A 9,244-nucleotide genomic window follows, 5' to 3' on the forward strand; every position below is an offset into this window, starting at 1 on the left:
TTTGTTTTTTATAAAGTTAAAATTTAAAAAAAAAATTTTATAAAAGTAAAATTTCCAATTTCTTTAGTTAAACTTTTTTTTACAAAATTAAAATTTTCAATTTCCTTAGCTTTTTTTTATAAAGTTAAAATTAAAAAAAATTTTTTACTAAGCTAAAATTTTTAATTTTTTTTTTATAGAGAAAAAAAATTCAATTTCTTTAGTTAAAATTTTAATTTGTTTTTTGTGAATTTAAAATTTAAAATTTTTTGCGTTTTCATGAAGTTTTTTTTTTGTTAAAAATTTTAACTTTATTTTTAAAAAATTATGTTTAACAAAATTAAAATTTTCAATTTCTTTATTACCTTTTTTTTTTGTTAAAATTTTAAATTTTTTTATAAAACGCGCACTCACTTTTCATTAGCTTGTGGCTAGCATGCGTGGAGGAAAAAAATTCTGCCACATATTTTGAGTTGTCCTTCTTATGACTTCTAATCTTTTATTCTGAGTAGCTTGCAATGGAATGCGTTCAGAATTAAGTACTCGGTAATGTTTGGCGCGAAAAAATGGATATTGACGAAGAGAAGAATTTGTAGCAACACCGACGATTTGCATGGGTTTTTAAACTTGCTGTATTGCATTGTCCATCTGAAAATCAAATTACTTTTCAATTTAAACTTAAAAACACCGCAAGGACGAATGCAAATCTCTAAATACACTTTTCAAAACAAATTAGCTGCAAATCTCTTCGAAATTTTTGTTGTGCATGAAAATGTTTTAGTTATTGTGTTCGATGAGTCTTGGTTTATTTGTCTAACTACAAAAATATTTAAATATAACTGACTAAATACCGTAAACGAAAAACCAAAAACAAAAAAAAAAATTATAATAATAAGTGTACGAAAATGGGCAAATTCGTGGAAAATTCAAAATTTTCAAATGGGGTCATAGACAAAGTCATATTTTGCTTATACTCCTTGTATGTGTACATATGCATAAATAAACAACAAATTGTACTTGTATTTGTATTGTATATGTATAATATTAAATTAAACTAAATTAATTTAAATTAAATTTAAAAAACCAAAACCAATAACGAATTGAACAAGAAAACCAAATCAAAATAAATACAAGCCAACATACGAAACTCGAATACATAGTCGATTCACAGACACACATACACGTACACATACATACATGCATACATATATACTTACATATACTATGTGCAAGGTGGCGCAAAATTAGTCACCCTATCGGCACATTTTTAAATTTTGCAAATAGCGCCGTACGTCAATTTTATTTGATACAGCAAGCAAATCAACAATTTGTGCGCGTGTAGGACAAAATGTGGATTTCCATCACGCAAAATATTTTTTTTATTTAACACTTTTGCATCATTCGACGGAAGTGTCCGCGCACAAAAACTCTCTCTTATCGCCAAGAGCGGAATAATCCGCAATAAATTATTTTTTTGTTAAAGTTGCAGGAAAATAAATAATGTCGGTAATCCTGTAACATTATTTTCTATTAGAAGAAACAGTAAAAGTCTTGCCGACAAAAGGTACTTTGACTACATCGCGCGATTTGAGCGGTGATGCAAAAGGGTTACAAAAATACAATTATTTTAAAAAAAGTTATTTTTTAGTAAACAAATTATTTTTAGGAAAAAAGTTATTTATTTTTTCGTAAAAAAGTTGCATTAAATTACTTTAAACTAAAGGGTTAATAAAAATATAATAATTTTTGAAAAAAGTTATTTTTAGTAAAAAAAATCATTATTTAGTAAAAAAGTTATTATTTAATAAAAAAATTTTTTGGAGTAAAAAAGTTATTTTTTAATTATATTAGTAAAAAAGTTATTTGATGCAAAAGGGTTAAAAAAATGTAATAATTTTTGAAAAAGTTATTTTTAATAAAAAAGTTTTTATTTAGTAAAAAAGTTGTTTTAGTAAGAAAATTATTCAGAAACAATGCTGAATGAGTAATTTTGCGCCATCTATACACGCACACATACACACACTCACTACACTCACAAAGTTCGGGCACATTCACGCATTCATACACACAAACACATAAATACATTCACCCGATTATACATAAAAGCACCCAGCTATACATACATACATATATATACATACATACATTTCGATATTTAATAATAAAATTCGTAATGAGATATTAAGTTAACTAATTTTTTTTTAAGCATAACGAATATTGTGGAGTTCGAGACGAGTTGATGATGAAAAGTCGTGTTTTTTGCATTGATTTCACAAAAGTAAAATTCAGATATTTAAATGATATTAAAATAATTATATTAAAATTGACAAATGTATGGTAATCTTAATACAAAATGAAAATTATAAATGAATTATTAAATAACTAATTAATTAATTAATTAATTAATATGAATAATTAAAGATATGTAATAGTTTATATAGTAATTGTAGTTTTGTTTAAATGAATTATAATTAATTAATTAATAAATTCGTCACATTTGAAATATACATAAATAAATATATTTACAGACAAAATACATGAATGAGAAATTGTAATAAAATTGAAGTATCAATCGATTTTGGCATGGTTTTGCTTTTTTTCTTCTCTTTAACCTATCGGAAGGAAGTCGCTCACGCAGCGCAATGGTTGCATACTCTAGGTTTTAAACAGCCCAATCACAAATACGCCGGGAAGTGGTATGGTTATGGATTTATTTTTTCTCGACAAAGAGAAAACTCCACAGTTCTAAACTCCTGCGTAAAAAGGTTTTCTCCAAAGCAGAGAGCTGCAATAAATACCTAGATTTTGTATATAATCGATGATTCACTCGGGTTTCGTATGATTAGTAGTTTATGTTCAGTAACAAGCAATGAGCTCTTAGCACGACGACTGTGGCAACACATTCATGATCGCTTCATCTAACAAAGTTGTGTTAGCGTGAATGAGCCCAGCAAAACCTGCGTGACCGAAACTCTCACACAATTACACTTTTTTATTTGTTACTAACACATATGCACTCGTATTTGTTTGGAAATCGACTTTTTTTTTTGATTCTCCGCCACCTTTGGCAAATGTGTAAGCAGTAAGCAAACTTTATTCATATATTTTTTCTCATTTTTGCATCAATAGAAATAGAACAAAAGAAAACGATAAGTGGCTGTCAAAGCAATAAGTCAAAAAGATATCTTTTCTCTCTTTTTGATATCAAAGTAGGCCGAGAATCAAATTGTCAACCTTTGGCAAATGTGTAAGCAGTAAGCAAAGTTCATTCAAATACTTTTACTCATTTTTGCATCAATCAAAGTAAATAAGCGCCGTAGCCGAATGGGTTGGTGCTTGACTACTATTCAGAATTCACACAGAGAACGTCAGTTCGAATCTCGGTGAAAGCAAAATTAATAAAAACATTTTTCTAATAGCGGTCGCTTTGCAAACACCGAGTGTATTTCTGCCATGAAAAAATTCTCCTCATAAACATATCATAAAACAAAATAAAATAAATGTATAAAAAAATTTTTTTTTTGTGATTCGAACCAAGGATTTTGGATCGGAAGCCCACATTGCTAGCCGCTAGGCTATCGCGCTGTGCTGCCGGCGCTGGCCTAAAAGTTATTTTGTTCGTCGCTACGTTTATATGAAACTGGCACTGGCAAACGAATCCATATGTATGAAAGGGATAAAAAATCACACGTACACAAAATTTTTGGCACGATTTTCCCAACGCTTTTAACAAAGTGATTGCAAAGGGGCGGGGCTAGTGACCGTTTAACGGTCACGCGTCCCGGTAACGTGACCGGTCACGTGACCGGCACTCTTCTTGCTGGGAGTATTAAAATGTTGTACGTATTAGTGCCCATTTACACACGGAAACATTTGGAAGGGAAACATTTTGTTTGGTGGTGAAGGACGGCCGCGGAAGAGAGAAGGGAATTTGTCTCCTGTACTGGCTTTAAGCAATTTTTGACAGTTGCTTCATTCGTTTTCTTCTTTTGTGGGAGAAAGTTCTGAGTTCTATGTTGGTTTTCAATCAAGTGGAAGATATCAACAATGACAAACATCTGAACGCTGCTTGGGAAATGCACGATTATTTTTGCTAGTAAAGTAGGTATAATTTAAAATAGTTTTGGGACATGTTTATGCTGAATTCTAATTTTTCCGCATTTCTAGATACTCAAGTAAGTTTTAAGTTAATTATTTATAAAGGGTTTTTCAATAAGGGCGAGTAGATGTTGAAATGGAATAAAATGGCGTTTGCTGTGTGGCACGTAGCGCCGTCCTGCTGTCGTCTAGGTCCATATGGTCTAATATGGGCCATAAGAAATTGGAAGGGCCACCACGTCTACCGAAAAATGGACGCAATGCGCGCAACGTTTGCGTTAATGAACACTCATTTTGATAATACAGTTTTATCATTTGAACGTGCTGTTCAATCGTGGAACTTGCCATGATGATTTGGCATAAACAACTGAATAATAAACAAAAGATTTGACAGATGTCACCAAAATAAAATGGCTGCCACAGGGCGCCAAAATCGACCCGCGACAATTGAAACCCCCTATTTATGAAGTATTTTTAATTAAATTTGTTTATTCAAGTTTGCATTCTTCATAGATATATTTAAGAAACTGTTGACGAACGTTAGCCGCTGTACATGTTAGAGGGTTGCAGAATGCATACATATATCCGAATCAGAAGATGCTAAAGTAGTAAATGTCAAAATATTGCCGAAAACAATTTTGCCCGTGTGGCCGCGAATGAGACATGTAAAGAGTGTTCCAGTGTATCCCTTCCAGATGTGTCCGTGTGTAAATCCGGTGTAACAACCACTACAACCAAGGCTCGAAATAAGGATGATAGAATACAAGGATGCGCCTTCCGGACTCGCTGTGTCGTCAGAATCCATGAATAAACAGCAAGGGGAGTTACTTATTTGTGAAGAGGAAGAGTAGGCGAAAGCAATGGAAACAATCAAGCAGAAGAACTTAAACGCACATGCACGAACTTTCTTACCACGGTGTATACGACGCGTTGTCGTTAAAATTTTTCAATAATAATATTTGATGAAATTTTATGTTATTTCTTATTGGTTATTCTATTGAAAAAAAAAATTGTTTTATTTTACTAATTTTTAAAATTGTTTTTTAATTTGTAAATTATTTTAAATTTGTAACTTTCTTCTTCTTCTTCTTTATCTTTTATTATAGGCCTTTTCTGTTTTTCTTTACACAACAATTAGGATGCATACATATTTATACATTGAAGTTTACATATATTCCTTGATACATAAATTCATTTTTAATAACCTCACGGCCCCAATTAGCGCACCGCCTTGGTATTTTAGAAAGTCCTCAGTTCTTTTTGGTATAGCCACATTTCCTAAATCCAACACCAGATCATTAGAATACCAGCGTAGGTGTTGAAGAATACGTCGCACCATTTAGACCTGAATGGAAAATGATCTACATTGATGGCTCAAAAACTCTGGACCACACCACGTTTGCAGTAATGCATGCTGATGGTGAAACAATAACGAAGGGTCAACTACCTTACTCCTGTTCTGTGTACATAGCAGAAGCTATAGTAATAAACAATTCCATAATAGTAGCACGAAAAACTAATGAAAAAACAATTATTTATTCCGATAGCAGGTCCACAATATCAGGTATCATGAACATAACAAACAAATCTCCCCTTATTTCAAGAATACGGAGCATATTAATTGAGCATCAAAATAAAGTCAAAATAATATGGATTCCTGGCCACGTTGGTATTAAAGGGAATGAGCTTGCCGACCAAAAGGCTAATAATACGTTCACATATGCCTTAATCACCTATAAATCCACCAAATTAATCTACCCGTTCACATCTGGCAGATTACCTGCAAAATTGACAATCAGCTGTCAATACTGCTTTGAGAGGTTCTTTTTTTTGAAATTATTTTGGTGGAATATTTTGCAGTTTTTGGTTTGTTTAATTATTAACGATATGAAGGAAAGATAAAGACTTGAGAAATTCGTAATTATATTTAATAATAAGTAATAACAGGCCAAAACGTCTATGGGCACACGCTTTTTTCTGTAATGTGAATGCACAATTAATGATTTTCAACAAAAATTTTATTAGAATTATGTCTACAAACCTGTTTTCATTGCCGGCGTACATTTTTTGTTTAGTTTTTCCTTTGATTCTTCTCTTTACATGCGCAAAAATAATTATCGATAACACAGGGTTGTATGTAAAAAAGTATGTTAATAATCTAGGATTATTTTATAATCTCAGATTTCGGGAGAGAAATTGTGTTTAGGTAATCCCACTTTTTCATTACGGATTGGGAGTTAAGCTCTAAAAGATAGATAATCTACTTATATGTGAACGTATGATAAGCGAAATAAAAAAATGTTTGTAGCTCAAGCTAAGGGTTAACAAAATTACCAACCTGATTTACTCATTTGACTCTCTCTATGAATTCGTATGTAGAAAAATACCAACTGCACTATTAAAGAGAAAGCGAAGAGTTGGCTGTAGTAAAGAGCAAAGAGACGCGTAATTTTCAAACAGCCGACAAAAGCACTGCTACAACGACAACAACAATTTAAGAGAATTAATCATAAAGAGTGTAGATATTTTGACTTCATCAAACGCAAGTGGTTGATTTCATTTTGCATTTTGACTTTGTTTTGCTTTAGTTTGCTGCCTTGGCAGTTGTTTATTGATTTGGTTTATGTTGGTTTGCGTTTTTCATTATCTATTCGGCGTCATACATATCGACATGCATATCCAAAAATGCTTATTTCGCGTTTTTTGCGTTTTGAATTTCAAATCTGTCACAGCAATTTACATACATAAATGCATATATACATACAAACTTATGTACCAACACCCAAAATATTAGATTTCACGCGGTAAATTTGTGATTCGCACAGACTTTAAAAACAAAATAACAAACAAACTTAGCTGTAGGTAAAAATCACAGATATTTGTGTGGTTTGTGGTAGGAAGTCGAGCTTAGTGCCCGATATTCACAGTTATGAACACGTTATGCACTTATAGAAACATATATACATACATACATAACACATATTTAGAAGTGTGCCTAAGCTGTCGCATTGTTAGTATTTTCAACGAGCAACGAGTAAGTGTTTTTTTCTAAATCCCTCATAGGCAATACTAATACAAATTTTAGTCAGAATTCATTAATAAAAAGAAACGGAAATTTAAAAAAAAATTTAAAAATCGTTGAATGAGCTAAACACAGAAAGGGCATAAACCGAGAAACGGAGAAATTATGTTATAATTGCATTTCTAGGCAAAGGGTCTTTCAAAAGACGCGCCTAGATATTATTTTAAACTAAAACATATAAAAATTTAGATTCTTTATGGGAAAATTTTAGTATAATGTATACTGCTTGGAAAAAAAGGTTAAAATGGGGGGATAAAGCGGTGAATCCCCATCTTAAAACCGAAAACCGCACCCTCCGGAGCAATATAGTTTTTAAGTAATTTAATGTTAAAGTTCTGTAATTTAGCGAAAAGTTGGTGTTGCCATACACCTGAAATAAAAACGAAGTTCGTATGCAGAGATGTTCAGTGGAGGGTTGATTGGAAAACTGCCCTATTTTTTGCTGTAATTTAAAATTGAGAAATATTTTTCAAAATAGAAACATACGAAACTTAAAAACAATGATATTCAGCGTATCACAAACAAATAATAAAGTAATTAAAATCCAAAAATTACAGTTTATAAGTGTATTGTATTGCTTCGATCAGTTTTACAAACGGGTCCTCATGCATAGAACTGTTTTTCGCATAGGCAGCCTTCGGCCGCGCTTCAAAAAAATAACCCGCATCGGTCCAACTCCGGCTACACAATTCATAGTATTTTTGCGTATAATTCCTTTCCGTGTTAAAACCATTGAAACCAAAATTAAAACGTCATATGCGTGTGTGTAGTAAAGAGGCGCAATAACCCTCATCCCCATCATTAATACTAAACTGAAATACTTCATTTTTGTTCATATTTTGGTTTTAAAGGGGGACGTGGGTACAAAAAATTGTAATTTCAAAAATGATGAGTACAAAAATGAACTTACAATTTTTTGTACCCACGTCCCCTTTAATAGTTTTCATTTGCCAAACTATAGTGAAGTTCCCGAGGGCACTTTGAATGCAAATAATTACGAAATTATTATTTCCCTTATAATTTGGCGTTATAAAGATTGTTCCTTAACACATCCCTAACATATCTACCAAGTTTCATTAATAAAAACAATATAGACCGAAATAGTTGTGGGGACATATATGCCAATGAACATACGAGCCGCCTAAAATCAGTAACGACCGAAAACTCCATCGAAAGTGTACGTAAATTTATCAAAAATTAACCGAAATCATCGTTGAAATTCATGGAATCGGAGTTGAATATCTCCAAAACATCGATTTATCGTATTCTAACTGATCAGTTGGGCTTATGAAAGGTCTGTGCCCATTTCACTTCGCACAAGTTAAATGAGGACCAAAATTGCTCAGAATTGAATATTCGAAAGATCTCATTAAGGAGCCGAGAAGAGAAGAGAACTTCCTTCACAACATTGCAACTGGTGACGAAACGTGGTGTTTCCAACATGAACCTGAAACTGGAAACTAAATGTCAAAGTGCCGAATGGAAGGCCCCAAACGTGTCACCACCAAAAAAAAACGCGCTTGGAGAAGTAAAAAATCATGTCGATGCTCATTTGCTTTTACGATTCCAAGGGAATTGTCCACAAGGAGTTCGTGCCAATGGGCTTAGTCGTCAATGCAATTTCCTATATTGGCGTTTTGAAGCATTTGTTGTATTGCATTCGTCGAATTTGCCCTGAATACCGCGAAGAAGGAAACTGGCGGCATCTCATCGATCCACTCTTGTGACTAATTTTTTGACTAGAAATCGCATTTTAACCAACAATCACTCACCGTATTCGCCTGATCTGGTTCCTAGTGACTTTTACCTATTCGGGAAATTGCATTTGGCCATGAAAGGGAAACGTTTTGTGACCGTAGACGCCATCCAAAAGGCTTGTACCGACATCCTGAAGAACATTCCGGTTAATTACCTGAAACAGTCTTTCGAAAAGCTATTAGATCGCGCAAAATAGTATATCGTGGCCAGAGGGGACTATTTTGAATAAATAAACTCAAAGTTCTCAGAACAAAGCTCCTGTCGTTTCTATTTTATCTCCGTCTTGTTTCTTTTGGACTTCACCTTGTATGTGAAAAATTTCATCAT

Source organism: Anastrepha ludens, chromosome 3 (assembly GCF_028408465.1).
Source record: "Anastrepha ludens isolate Willacy chromosome 3, idAnaLude1.1, whole genome shotgun sequence".
NCBI lineage: Eukaryota > Metazoa > Arthropoda > Insecta > Diptera > Tephritidae > Anastrepha > Anastrepha ludens.